This window comes from Aquarana catesbeiana, linkage group LG03 (assembly GCF_042186555.1).
Source record: "Aquarana catesbeiana isolate 2022-GZ linkage group LG03, ASM4218655v1, whole genome shotgun sequence".
NCBI lineage: Eukaryota > Metazoa > Chordata > Amphibia > Anura > Ranidae > Aquarana > Aquarana catesbeiana.
In genome coordinates this window covers 18830577-18843170 of record NC_133326.1, presented here as the reverse complement: position 1 = coordinate 18843170, position 12594 = coordinate 18830577, and the positions used below count along the sequence as shown (strand labels likewise).

At 44.9% G+C, this 12594-nt stretch overlaps 1 protein-coding gene across 1 annotated transcript in view; it reads left to right on the top strand.

The window, feature by feature from the left end:
* PLEKHO2 (pleckstrin homology domain containing O2) overlaps window positions 1–12594 on the top strand; it is an 87258-nt gene that overhangs the window by 42480 nt on the left and 32184 nt on the right. The window lies entirely within an intron of this gene.

The window sequence follows — 12594 nt, the reverse complement described above, 5'->3', positions numbered from 1 at the left end:
GCCACTGATTGGCTCTCCACACTCTGCCAGTGTAAGGAAAGAAATGCCGATAACCGATAATGAGTAAAGAGCCTCGTCATCTGCTTCTTACCGAGATCCCAGGGACACAGCGCGCCGGGATTTCGGCACTGCGCAGTGAGACTGGGGCGACGTCATATGATATCCCCCCTCGAACGAGAGTGCATCCCACCCATTGTCATTAGTCTATAGGGTGGGCAGATGGGGGTTAAATGAAAAATTTTCATTCTGCTCCCACATGAGAATTTTTTTTTTGGAGTTTGTCTCTTCTGAGTTTTTCATTCGTAAGGTCGGAATCGGCTGTTGAATGTGGTGTACACACTATCTGAAAATTGTACGATCGTTCTTCGGACAAAAATGTTCGCCTGATTTTCTAGTTTTTTTTTTTACTGTTGTCTAAATATAACAGTCATTGGTATTCTTCTCGGTGTGCTTTGTGTATTTCTTCCAGATCTGTGCCGTAATCCAGTGTGACACTTGGCTCTGTGCGGGAGTCTCCCGCGGGTCACCAGCGCTCGCTCTCTCTCCTTGTGCAGAGTGACTGGTCTCCTCTCTGCAGGGAATCTCAAAGGAATAAAGCACAGGCAATTGTGCCTGAATGGCTGATATTTACTGCATTTTTGTTGTGCCATGACATGCACAGTCAGGCTTTTAGTAAAGGACTCATAATTATGGGCATTAGGTTATTATAAAAATATATATATATATATATATATATATATAGTATTAAGGCTGCTATTTCTGACCTGCTTCTGAAAATTCTAGCTACTTAGCAGGCATGCTGATCTAATGATCTTAGTACTCCTCGAGTCACTGACTAAAGCTGTCAATGGTGGCTGGTGCTCCATTTATTTCTGGGGGGGGGCAGCAAACAAACCCCCCACTCCGCCCGCCCGCCAGCCCCGCACTTACCCCATCCAAGTTGCGGGCGGCTTCGGCGGCTTTTCCGGCTTCTCCTACCGTGCCAATCCAATCGCTTCTCCTCCCGACCCATCCGGTCTTAGGACCCGCTTCCTGTCCTGATTGGCCAGGAGGAGAAGCAGGAAGACAATAGCGAATGTCGATTCGCTAATGTCACAAGTGCATAGCTCCCAACTGTCTCTGATTTCGAGGGACTGTCCCTGATTTGGAGCAATGTCCCTCCGTCCCTCTTTCCTCCTCATTTGTCCCTCATTTTGGTCTGATCTATATAGTTGTATATAAAATGCACTTTTTTTCTTTCATAAAGTGTTTCCCAGCGCTAAACCTTTCATCCAAATTCTAAATTGCTGCATTTGTCAATTTTAAAAGCCAATATAAAGAAATAGTAGTGGTAAAAAAAAGCACTTGTGGATTTAATTTACCACTTTTCTTTTTTTGGTAATGTCCCCTTTAAGGGGCGTGGCAGGGGGAGTGTCCTATGCCCACAGACGTTTCCTAGTAGGTGTCCCTCATCCCCATCTCAAAACGTTGGGAGGTATGCAAGTGGGTGGGCTCACTGCGCCCCGAGCCCAACCATTTTGAAGCCAATTAGAACCTCAGGCTCTTATCACGTGCTTCAAAAAAAAAAAAAGATGTGTAGAAAGCTATGCGTCTGGAGCCCCAAATAGAGGTTAGGGGGGAGGCGCATGGAGATTAGGGGGGGCGCGCCCCCCTGCAAGCCCTTGTGGACCGGCTGCCGATGAAAGCCGGCCATAGATTTGAATCTCGGCTGGTCCCTGCGGGAACTTTGTTGATAGAGGAATCGAGCGATTTTTCTTTCGGGTTGCAGGAAAATAGTTTGCATAATCTAAGGCAGGCTTTAGAATAAGTATGGAGCTGCTGGAGACAGAGTGAAATCAGAAGAATTTAGAACTCTTGTATACTGCTGCTTGTAAACATGTGCTGCGTATTGGTCAGTAAAAAAAATAAATACAGAAAGAAATACATATACTCGCATATACATGCAAATGCCACGCTTCCTGCTTCTGTGTGTATATCCGCAAATACGCAGAAGTGATATACAGCCTATCCTTGAGTTTTTTCTGCCAGGGGTGCCTGATGCTCATACATCAGTACAGTGTAGTACAGTAGCGGCCGTGGCCTTTTTTTTGGGGGGGGCGGCAAACAGTGCCACCCAACTCCACCCCCCCTTCGCCGGTCGGCCGGGTGGGTCTGGTGCACCTACCCCATCTATGGTGGGCAGCGCTTCTCCCAAGCTTCACCGGCGACTTCCATTACTCATCGGCGATGGCTTTCCCTTCCTCTGCTCTCAATGGGCGCTGCGGAAGTTTCCTCCCTCCTCCTCTGGCGACCAATTGGGACTCTTCTGTTTTCGGCCAATCGGAAACCGGGTCTCAGACCTGCTTCTGATTGGGCGGATTGAGGATCAGCGTTTCAATAGCAAATATTTATTCGCTGTTTTAACACCTGGGTGGGCTCCTGGAGCAATGCTCTCCACCAGGAGCCCACCCTATTTTGAAGCCTTTGGCTCTAATCAGGTGCTTCAAAAAACCACCTTCCACCGCTGTAATTCAGGCGCCCTGGCGTTCTGAAAGGGTGGCGGTATTCTGTCAAAAATAGCGGCCGAGGATAGAGCATGGGGGTGGCGGCCATGCATAGAGGGGGTGGCACTCAGGATCCCCTAATGGGTGGGCCACCACTGGTGAAGTAGTAGTAGTAGCAGCTTGGGCTAGGCAGTATTGGTGGCTATGAAGGAGACACAAGGAGCTGTGAGGAGCCTTGTAGCGCCACCCGATCGCTTCCACACACCTGGGCAACAGTGTCCTTCACCCCCTCCTTGCGCACCCCTGCCATGTTTCCGCCCTCCCGTGGGCAGACACCGAAACTGGCATGGCGGGTGCCACCGGGTGCAGGGGAGGAAGATCAGTAAACATCCATTCGCTGATCTCCCCTACCTGGTAAGAACCTGGAAGCTACGTGTGAAAATACACTTCCAGTTTCCGCTGTCACTTTCTCCAGTCGGTTTGCCCAAAGAAAGCTAATGGAACATTTTCTGTGCTTCAGTCGTTTCATTGGAGGGCAGGTGAGACATCGGGTCTAAAAGACCCCTGATATCTCTTTTAATAAAACCATGTCAAGAAAGAAAAAATCACCTAGGGAATTTTTTTTGTCCCCTACGTGTCGAAAAATAAGGTTTACTGGGAAAAAAAAGTTTACAAAAATTGCTGTAATTTTTGTAAACTTTTTTTTGCAGTAAACTTTATTTTTCAACACGTAGGGGACAAAAAAAAAGCACTCTCCAAAAATGTTTGTGCCCCGGCCGACTGCCACAGACACGCACATATCAACACAAACACGTGAAATCATTGTATGTGCTACACATGTTACATGTCGCTTGCGCACGCCGGACTGAGATTAATAATTCTAGGCCCATTACTCATGGTTAACTCTAAACTGATGACCTGTAGGGGGCTTTTAAAGCGTCGTCTATAGAAAATAGGTTTGCCGCTGGTTTCACAGATGCATTTCATTTTAACGCTTCACATACTCGGTATCTATTTTTTTGGCACAACCTCATCTTTTATATTATTCTAACTATAAATAACCACTCGAAGTGCCACATCCTTTCCATCTACATAACCACAGACCAAAAGCTCTAAGGCATTAGCTTAACGGACTTTACTGACACACAGATTTGGACACTCATGTAGGTAAAGCCATAACAACATTTTATTCAAAAAAGATATTAAAATACATTAAGACCTATTATAGGTCATAAAATATGCCAACAGTACATACAATTATGTACTGCACATATTTCCCCACATAAAATAACTCTCCAAATAGGTATAATAAATAATGTATGCTTGTTAGAACATAATAATCTATTGGGAATGTTCCTCATTAGTCAACGCGTTTCCCATTGTGGCTTCATCAGGACAGAAGAGGAGGCGTTGCAGTAGTCAGATAAACTGATGTAGCTCAATGGCAGGGAAGTCTCTGGGCGGGCACTAAGACAGAGCGCGGACCGCACGCCAAGACAACTGGGACAATTTTTTAAAAACTGTACAGATGACAAACAACGGTGTCTATTTTTTCGGCACAACCTTATCTTTCATATTTTACCAAAAATCAGGTAATATACAGTGGGGGAAAATAATTCTTTGATCCCCTGCAGGTTTTGTAAGTTTGCCCACTTACAAAGAAATGAAGGGTCTATAATTTTTTTTATCACAGGTGTACTTTAAATGATAGAGACAGAATATCAACCAAAAATTTCAGAAAAAAACACACGATACAAATGTTATAAATTGAGTTGCAGTTCAGTAAGTAAAATAAGCATTTGATCCCCAAGCGAAACAAGACTTAGTACTTGGTGGAGGAACCCTTGTTGGCAAGCAAAGAGGTCAGACGTTTCTTGTAGTTGGTTACCAGGTTTGCACACATCTCAGGAGGGATTTTGGTCCACTCTTCGTCACTGGTCCCAAAACAGTGTCAAAAGTGTCCGATCTGTTTGCCGCAATGTGGCAGTCCCGCTAAAAAAAAAATCGCTGATCACCGCCATTACTAGTAAAAATATAAAAAAATAATGAATAAAAATGCCATAAATCTATCCCCTATTTTGTAGGCGCTATAACTTTTGTGCAAACCAATCAATATACGCTTATTGAGATTTTTTTTTTACAAAAAATATGTAGAAGAATACATATTGGCCCAAACTGATGAAGAAATTCGTTTTTTTTTTTGTTTTTTTTTGGATATTTATTATAGCAAAAAGTTAAAAAATACTGTTTTTTTTTTTTTCAAAATTGTAGACCTTTTTTTGTTTATAGCGCAAAAAAAAAAAAACGCAGAGGTGAGCAATTACCACCAAAAGAAAGCTCTATTTGTGGGGAAAAAAGGACATCAATTTTGTTTAGGTACAATGTCGTGGGACCACGCAATTGTCAGTTAAAGTGACGCAGTACTGCATCGCAAAAAATGGCATGGTCATTGAAGAGGAAGTAAACCCTGATGGGTTTTACACCCTTTTTTTTCCCCTGCAAAGCAAAAGCATAATGGCCTAGTATGCATCGCATACTAGCCCATTTTGTTGCACTTACCTACAAAAGAAGCCTGTGATGTCCCCGCTGGTGGCCGCATCCATCTTCACCCCTTTTCCTTCCGGGGACGTGGACTCCGGCTCTGTAACTGGCCGGAGTCTCGTGACGTCACCCGTAGGAGCCGCTGGTCATGGCACGGGCCCTTTAGAAACGGCACAATCATGCCCTTTCTTCAGTGCGCATGTGTTGGTGAGGTTGGCGCAAGCGTATATGGTAAATATCTCTTAAACCGTGCAGGTTTAGGAGATATTTCCAGTACCTACAGGCAAGTCTTATTATAGTCTTACCTGTAGGTAAAAGTGGTGTAACTAGGTTCAGAACCATTTTAAGGAGGTAAATCCTAAAGTGGTTAAGGTATGGAGACTGGCTAGGCCACTCCATAACCTTAGTGTGCTTCTTCTTGAGTCTCCTTTGTTGCCTTGGCATTCTGTTGTAGAACGGCAGCTTACTGTATATTTTTGTGCCACATCCAGTGATAAGCTAAACAATAAAACAAATAACCCCCTAATGGTGGACTTTTAAGGCACTTGTAGAAAATATTACAAAATAATAATACCAATGTAATTTATTACATTTCAACATTAAAAACAGTAGTAATATAACAAATATTATACAGAATGAATAGCAGATATTTTTACATGTATGTACACAGTTTTAGACGTATTCTTGCAACCAACGCGTTTCGGAGTAAATATATCTCCTTCCTCAGGGGTGGGTGTAAGTTAGAGACATTTACAGCACAGACCGGTGTCATACAGCAGAGTGTGATAGACACTCTGCTGTATGACACCGATCTGTTCTGTTAGAAGTCTGCTTATCTTTGGAACATTCAGTTACTCCCTATACACTAGCAACACCAGTAGCCGGGCCGCTTAATAACTCTCAGGATTTGCCTTTCAGCCTCAGTGTATTCTCAGAAATACTATATCCTTATGCCCCCTACTGGCCTCCCTTCCTCATTTTGTTGGAAGGCCAAGGGAGGATCTAACCCCCCTCCCTCACCAAAGATATTTTTGAATGAATTTTTTCATCTCAATTTTTTCCCAATACGGATGCCAAACAAATTTCTAACAATTGAAAACCATTGCTTCCTCTTGGAACCAAGCATTTCTATGGTTGACAGACCATGTCCCTGCTGTTGTTTTTCATTTTCAATTATATGGAATGCTAAGTCAGTAACACAACACGATAATAATAAAAAAGTCTCTAACTTACACCCACCCCTGAGGAAGGAAGTATATTTACTCCAAAATGCGTCAGGTGCAAGAATACATCTGAAACTGTGTACATACATGTAAAAATATCTGTTTTTCATTCTGTGTAAAATTTGTTATATTATTACTGCTTTTAATGTTGAAATTTAATAAATTACATTGGTATTAATATTTTGTAATATTTTCTCCAAGTGCCTTAAAAGTCCACCATTAGGGGGTTTATTGTTTTTTTGTTGCCTTGGCGGTATGTTTTAAGTCATTGTCATGCTGGAATACCCATCCACGACTCATCTTCAGTGTTCTGGCTAAGGGAAGAAGGTTCTCATCCAAGATTTTACAATACATGGACCCATCCATTGGCCCCTCAATGCACAAAGTCTGCCTGTACCTTTAGCAGAGAAACAGCCCCAAAGCATAATGTTTCCACCTCCGTGCTTGACTGTAGGGATGGTGTTCTTAGGGTCATAGTCATCATTTTTCTTCCTCCAAACACGGCAAAGTCGAGGTAATGCCAAGAGCTACATTTTGGTCTCTACTGACCACAGCACTTTCTCTCAATCCTTCTCTGAATCATTTAGATGTTCATTGGCAAACTTCAGATGGGCTGTACATGTGCCTTCTGGAGGAGGGGGACGTTGCGGGCCCTTCAGGATTGCAATCCATGGTGACATATTGTGTTACCAATGGTTTGTTTGGTACCTGTGGTCCCAACTGCCTGGAGAGATCATTCACAAGCTCCTCCCGTGTAGTTCTGGGCTGATCCCTCACTTTTCTTATGACCATCCTTACTCCATGAGGCAAAATCTTGCATGGAGTTGCAGACCGAGGGCAATTGGTGGTTATTTTGTGTTTCTTCCATTTGAAAATAATCGCTCCAACAGTTGTCACCCTCTCACCAAGCTTCTTGCTGATGGTCTTGTAGTCCATTCCAGCCTTGTGCAGGTCTACAATCTTGTCCCCGACGTCCCTTGACAGCTCTTTGGTCTTGCCCATGATGGTGAGGTTTGAATGGAACAATGAGATTCTGTGGACAGGTGTCTTTTATACACATAACGAGTTGTCATTAGGAGCACCATCTTACATTGACAGGACTAATCTGTGTACCACATGAGCACATACTGTAGCCAGTAGGACTGGGCAGAACAGACCCCTGTTCGGTTCGCACCAGAACTTTCGAACACCACGAAAGTTCGAACCCCATTAAAGTCAATGGGACCGAACTTCAAAAATAAAAAAGTGCCCATTTTGAAGGCTTATATGCAAGTAATTGGGCATACAATGGTTATAGGGGTCCGGGTCCTGCCCTGGGGGACATGTATCAAAAAGAAAAAAAAAATTGTGAAAAACGTCATTTTTAAATGAGCAGTGATTTTTTGATTTTTAAAGTGAAAGCATAAAAATAAAAAAATCCTTCAAATATAGTGCCTGGGGGGTCTCCTTAGTCTACCTGTAAAGTGGCAGATCTGTACCAAGTCTAGAATCTGCTGCAGCAATAATTGCATTTACAAAGCCAAAAAAAAGACATTTTCCCTGCAAGCTGCCTCTATTTTGCTCAGCAACAGCTGGGGAGCCAGTGTGTATGATGATCCCACAATGTAGTGCACTGGGAACAAGATTAAAGACTTTTTGGATTCATTCTGATGTCACTTTGACTTTGGATAGAAGTAACCGATGTGTAAAAATTGGTCTTTGGGTGTCGGTGGCGCCTTCCCACCCTAACCCTATAGAGGTAATCTTGATGAAAGCAAGAATTGGCCTTGCTGTAAAAAATTGCAAAAATATGCACCTGTCAAACAGGTGCAGAAAAATTAGTCTTTGGGTGCCAGGGGGACCACTCCCACCGTAACCCTATAGAGGTGCTCTTCATGAAGGCAAAAAAAACTGCAATGATATGCACCTGTCAAACAGGTGCTGAAAAATTGGTCTTTGGGCGTTAATTGTGACCATGAAACCTATACCAAAAACATTCTTCCATATGAAATGATTGAACACCCTCAAAACTAGGCAGCCTCAAAGCCCTGCAGAGATTCCACATCCCAAAAAGACATAATCAGTTCCATCAGCATCAGGGGCTTCATAGCTGATAGTCCAGGACTGATTCATTTTTATAAAACGGTCCATGGAGTCTGTGGACAGATGCATTCTATGATCAGTAACGAAAACTCCTGCAGCACTGAATGCACGCTGGATGCAGGGCAGCCCAACAACTCAATAGCATGCTGGGCAAGTTCTGGCCAGTGGTCTATTCTCATGACCCAGTAAGTCAGTGGATCATCAGCTGGAAAGCTCTCCATCTCTGTTTTGGCCCCCGAGGTAATCGTCCACCATGTGATGCAGATGCTGCCGATGGGATGTGGAAGCTGACAGCCCTGGGCGGCAAGGACTAAAAAAAATTCCGAAATGCCTCACTTAGGTGGATGCCTTCTCCAACGCTCCTCTCTTGACCAACAGAAGACTCAAAACGACGTTTTCCATGCTACTGTAACCTACTGGAGTCAGGAAAAATGTTCAATAAAATCCTCTTTAACGTGTCCTCGAGAGATTTTATCTTCTTCACTCTCTGTGGGGATGGGAAGAGTTCTGACACCTTCCCCTTTTAACGATGGTCAAGGAGGGTTTCCAACCAGTAATCATCCTTTCGCAGGCTTTGAAGCATGAGGTTGCCCATGTGCCTCAAATTTGCCAAGGCTTGAGAAGTAGACTGCTCTGGGTCACTCAGGATGACAGCATCTGGAATTTCCTCCTCCCAGCCACATATTACTCCCAAGGGTCCTGGGGTTGGAAAGTCATCTCTTACAGATTGACGCAGGTCTTCCTCTTCTTCGAAGCCTATGAAAGAGACAGAATCCTCCTCCTCATCCACCTCCCCTATTTCCTCCTGTGTGTTCTGTGACATAGGAATGATGGTTTCTGGATAAAGTGAGCCTTGAGAGGAAAGGAAGTCCTCTTCTTCCTCTTGCTGCTCTGCCTCCAGTGCCCTGTTCATAATGCCACACAGAGTCTGCTCCAGCAGGAACACAACAGGGATTGTGTCACTGATGCATGCACTGTCAGGGCTAACCATTCTTGTGGCCTCCTCAAATGGTGACAATACAGTGCATGCATCCTTAATGAACAACCATTGGCGTGGGAAAAAAAAAGCCAAGGTGGCCTGAGCCTGTTGTCGTGTTGTAATTGCAGAGGTACTCGTTGACGGCCCCCTGCTGCATGTATAGCCACTGCAGCATTGCCAAAATCCAGTTCCACCTGGTGGGCATGTCACAAATCAGGTGTGTTACAAGCAGGTGGAATTCCCGCTGAATTTCAGCCAACCGAGCACTGGCGGTGTATGACCGCCTGAAATGGCTACAGACTCTTCTGGCCAGCTTTAGCACATCTTGCAACACTGGGTATGTATTTAGGAAATGCTGCGGCATCAAATTAAGGACATGTGCCAGGCATGGCACGTGTCAACTTTCCCTGTCTAAGGGCGGACAGGAGGTTTGAGCCATTATCGCACACCATCATTCCTGGCTCCAGCTGGCATTGTGTGAACCACCTCTAGGCCTGTCCCTGCAGAGCTGCAAGAATCTCTGCTCCGCTGTGGTTCCAGTCCCCTAGACACACCAGCTGAAGCACTGCATGGCACCTTTTAGCCTGACTCATGGAATAGCCCTTTGAACGCTTAGGGGGTACCTGATGTTCATAGGACAAGTCTGCAGAGGAGGGCATGGAGGTGGCGAAGGAGAAGGAGGGGGTAGAACTCACAGGTCTGGCATCATCACCACCAGCTGTATGGAGACATCGGGGCACAACAAGCTGCAGCACTGAGCCCTGTCCTGCATCCTTTCGTGTTGCAAGCAGCATTACCCAGTGTAGAAAATTAGAGAAAACAGCTGAACGGCCGCACTCCGAATAACACCTTTTATTCGTGGATTCATGCACATGTTACCCAGTGTGCTATGAACAAATCATATCATCCCTGCCCCATGCTTGCTGAACCACGTGTCAGCAGTAAGGTGGATTTTATGGCTGACTGCCTTGCCCAACGATGCCACAACATTGCCTTCCACATGATGGTAGAGAGATGGAACGGCCTTACGTGCAAAGTAGTAGCGACTGGGAACCTGCCATTGTGGTACAGCACATTGTGCAAATTCATGGAAGGGGCAGAATCCACCAGGTTGAAAGATAGAAGTTGAAGAGCCAACCGCTTTGACAAGCTTGCATTTAGACGCTGGGCATGTGGGTGGCAGGGACTGTAATTTTTTTTCCGCTGCAGCAGATGGGGCAGAGAAGTGTGCCGGCTACAGTCTACAGCTGGTGGTGTGCTGCTGGTAGATGAGCTGCTAGGACCTGTGACACCCTGTGCTATACCATCATCCCTGTCAGTGGAGATAATGACTTGGTATAGCAGGTGCAGACTGAAGTGGGTAAGGAGGAGGAGGGGCAGATTTGTGCCCCTTTTGTGTGTCTTTTAGGTGCTCTTGCCAACCTGAGTGGTTGGACGTTAAATGCCTTGTTAAGCAGGTGGTACCCAAATGGCTGGTGTTTTTGCCACGTTTGATGTGCTTAAAAACACAGTTTGCAGATAGCAATAGTGTGATCTGCTGCAGATGTGCAAAAAAGCCCAGACAGCTGAGCTGTGGGGAGTGAGCCGGGAAATTACAGCTGAAGAATGTGATGGAATAGGGTGGCTGCCCTCTACTCTTTCTTGATGTCGGCCTCCTGGGAGTTGTGCCACCTCACCTTCAGTTTCCTCCTCTGCTCTATCTGACACCCAAGTTGCATCAGTGACCTCATCATCATCATCTCGTTCTCCTCCATCTTCATCATTACCACTGGAGACAACTTGGCAATACGTTGCGGCTTGGGGAACATGAATGCCAATTTGTCTACCAGTGTTCCTCCCTCACTCTAAGCTCATGTTCCTGTCATCCTCAACCTCAGAACCAGCATATGAATCCAGTAATGGCTGGGCATCATCAAGGAGCAAGTGGCTGACGCTGTGGTCAAATAACTCAGCTGACTCCTCAATGGCTGATGTTGGGGATATGGCAATAATAGATGTGGACAAGGAGGCAGGTTTATCCACTCTGGCAACTGCAGGGGACTGCACACTTGTCTCTGCTTGCGTGACAGAGAATGAGGAGATTGAGGAAGGTTTAGTAAGCCAGTCCACCACCTCCTCTGCAGGCTGTGGCTGGATAGCATGGGCAAACTCACTAAACAGAGGAAATGATGCCCTGCCTGAGGACTGACCACCAGTAGCTGTCCCTACTCAAGCTGCACGCTATGCAAAGCTGAATGATGGTCCTCCTCACTACACTCACACTATCCCCAGACTGACAGTAAACTAATATTCTACACTGACAATTGAAGCAAAATAGCACAGTATAGCACACTAACTAACTAATAGCACTGAACAGAGCCCTGTTCTATCTCTCTCCACACCAAAATCACACTGAAATCTTTCATACTGCCATTGAAAGAATACTTTTATACTGTGGGGCAGGAATGAGCCATGATTGGATAAAGTCATGATGACAGTGTCCAATCATGACTCTGGCAGTGCTCTGTGCCCTGATTGGCTGAAGCTTTCACTGCTTCAACCAATCAGGGCTTGCAATGCACTGTTCAGCGCCGCAATGCATTGTGGTCGGTTCGGGGGGGCCAAACAAATGGTCAAACAACCCGTATGTTCGGATGTTCGTCGAACGTCCGAACAACAAAAGTTCGGCCCGAACTTATACTCGTGCCAATTCGTTCGCCCATCCCTAGTAGCCAGTCTGTGGGAGCCAGAATTATTGTTGGTTGGTAGAGGATCAAATACTTATTTTACTCACTGAACTGCAACTCAATTTATAACATTTGTATCATGTGTTTTTTCAGGATTTTTGTTTCATATTCTGTCTCTATTATTAAAATACACCTATGATAAAAATTATAGACCCCTCATTTCTTTGTAAGTAGGAAAACTTACAAAATATGCAGGGGGTCAAATAATTATTTTTGCCACTGTAGTCCCACGAAGTGTATATATCAAGAATAATGAAAACAATGGAAAATAATCCTCTTTGTGTTCCACCACCTTGTATAAATAACTTCTACCATGCAGTGTGAGGTTCCCTTCACCAGATGTGCCCTCACCTTAGGGTATGTGACCACTGGTATGGTCTATCTGCGCCTCTGATCCACATCAAGGGCATTCACTTGGGACATCAGCAAGCCCCTCCCCTACGTGTTATGCCACAGGGCCATGTGGCTTTTCAGGGGGATGTGAAAGACCCTCTACTTATATTTATCCCCTGGATATACAGTGCCTTGAAAAAGTATTCATACCCCTTGATATTTTCCTA